Consider the following 2,833-nt stretch of genomic DNA (forward strand, 5'->3'; position numbering starts at 1 on the left):
GAAGAAAAGTCACTTGCTTTTGGTCGCACTCATGAGTCTTTTGCAGGAAGGGGGGGGGTTGGGGGTGAGGTATCAGCGCGGGACTGCGGATCAATTTGTGTTTTACACCGAGAGAAGGGCTACACGTGTGAACACAATGAAAAATACTGCAGGCAAAAGGACAAAGAGAAAAACAGGGAGAAAACCAATCCCTCCTGATGTGAAGTCAGTGGACGTTTGTTCACCTTCACACGTGTTTGTACTGTCGAGCTTCATCATCGCTGTCTTGTCAGGCAAATCCAGGTCTTTCTCACCCCACCGTGCAAACAGCTATATCAGAAGTAATCAGTGATTCAACTATAAAACCAAAAAAACAGCTCAGAGGTGATTTAAGACCCTGTTTCTTCTCTGGCTACAAACAGGCATCAGTGGAACAGCAGCTCCCACAGTTTGTCTCATTGTGGAGTCAGTGTTGACCCAATTTACTGTGATTTACTTTTGGGAGGGAGTTGGGAGGATTTCTGGAATGTGTGAATTATTGAAGGTGTTGGAACTGATTTATGTATACATTAAAAAAAGAAAGAAACATCATTGCGGTGTGTCTGTACGCATGCTTATTCATCTCAGCCATGCTGGGCAGAGCGCAGAGGAAGGGCAGGGGAGAGATCTCCTGGAAACGATGCAGGCTTACATCTTGCCTCAGCGACACAGAATAAAATGATAACGAAGATCACTTGAAACCAACATCTGGAATCTTCTCTTTCCATCTTGTCAGTATCAGATTTACTCTCCATCATTTGCACCACAGCCTGATTTTCATGCCAGTGTTGGTGTTTGGCGAGGAGAGGGTGCATGTGCGCAGACCCCTTCCCTCTTATGTTGTTTTTTTTTTCTATTTTCAAGGTTAACTTACAGCCTCAGCTCAACAGTGTTGTCACTGGTTGCAGACGCTGGGCTCTGACAGCACTGTCAGACCGGGGTTACGCTGCGGTTTATCACCAACACGTTGCGCGCTGTAATTGCCCATTAACGGTGGAAAGTATCCAACCTGGTGTCGGAGACGCGGTGTCGCATTGTGCGGTCGTGCCAGAGCCCCCCGACAGCCAGTCAGTCAGCAGCAACCCCGCACAAGTAAAAGGCATGCGATGTGAGAAAAAGCATGAGTTGCTTTAACAACACTTCCCTCGTGGGGAAAGCGGATCGCGGCAGGCATGACGCGCAGGAACACGCAGCGCACCGCATCCTCCTGCACATCAAGCGCCGTCACCTCTAGAGCAGGCGAGGGGGAAACCTGTTAAACCATCAATTACTCTGCGGTGGCTCCACAAACAGCAGTTGTTGCATGTGAATGAGAAACTGCCCGTGGACGCGTTCGCGACCGTCCGAGGCTGTTATCCTGACGGCGACATGTGCGGACCCTCTCAGATCATGAGCCACGCCAGAGGTAATGATTAATCCCAATGAAAAAGAGAATGAGCTCACCAACAGCAGCGGTGGCGGCAGTACCTTCTCTTCCTTGTCTCCTTTTCCTGGAGTTGATGAGGTTCCGACGTATGCTTCGGATGACTTCTCCCTCTGCGTTGATTGTCCGCCGGGTTTGGATCTTTCCCCCCCCACCGCCCCCCCCTCTGTCTCTCTCAGCGGTGAAATAATCAGCGTCCTCTCTTCAAACTAACCTTCCCGCCCCCTCCTTCTACCCATCTCAGATGAGAGCTGACCAAGAGGGACAATCCCCGAACCCGAGGGCTGCCTCACAGGTGCAGCAGTGCCCACATGGACCGACTGGAGACGTTTCTTTTTGGATTAATTTTGCGGGAAGGCTGACTATGGACCGAGCTGCCTTAGTGATGCTCTTTCTCTTTTCCCCTTCTTCAACACAACTACCACCAACACCACACCTCCTTACTGCACAACAACCTCTCAGGCGAGAGAGAGGAAAAAAAGCAGATCGCGGGGCCACTTATTCTGCGCGCTTTGAGCACTGACGCAGGTGTCCGGGGTCCAACCGCGGCTGGCGGAGACGCAGAGGCTGTGAGCCGCCGCTGACAGTGATCTAGGAGCCTCATCTGAGTCACTGCAGCACCGGGAAATGGGAGCGCATCAGTCCCACTCAGTGACCTTGGGGTGGTCTCACCAGTGAGCACGGCTGGGGGTGCAAAGGGGAGGAAACAAATGAGACGTCTCACCCTCATCGCGAAGAGCGCGCACAAGGTGCCCTTGCGCAAGGCAGCTCTGGTGTCAGACAATCCGTCAGGTTGCGCACCTGCTGTGCGTTCTGGACGAGTCAAATGACACACCATTCACACCATGGCCTGTTTGTTTCTGCCAGTTGCTGCTTTCTTTTCTTAGAAACCTTTAAGAACACGTGAGACACTTTGTTCCCGGGAAAAAATGCCCCCCATTATTTATTCAAATGAAAAGAAACCAGTCTCCAACATCAGCCCAAGGTCGACACTGTCATCTGTCACCACTGTGTTGAGTCCATTCCTAAGAAAACCCTCATATAAGTTCCACTCCTCTGCTGAACCATACATGAAACCCAGGAGGTCGTGGCAGATATTAAGATACAGTAATTACAGAACTAACGAACACATTGCGTCCACGAGTAACAGATGAGCGCCATGTCCAGATAACCCCCCCACAGGCGCCTGGACCTCGTTAGAGCAGCAGTCACTTCTGTTGATTGAATTTGGCAGGATAAACAGATTAAAGGAAAGGTTCTCTGCTTTTCCAGTATTTACAGTCCACACACAACAGCATGCAGCTGTCTGCGCACAAATCCCTCCGCCTTTCACCTTGACTTCACAGGTGTAGCAGAGCAGCATTCGGCCAGGAAACCTGTTGAAAGTGCTCC

This window comes from Takifugu rubripes, chromosome 15 (genome assembly GCF_901000725.2).
Source record: "Takifugu rubripes chromosome 15, fTakRub1.2, whole genome shotgun sequence".
Classification (NCBI taxonomy): Eukaryota; Metazoa; Chordata; class Actinopteri; order Tetraodontiformes; family Tetraodontidae; genus Takifugu; species Takifugu rubripes.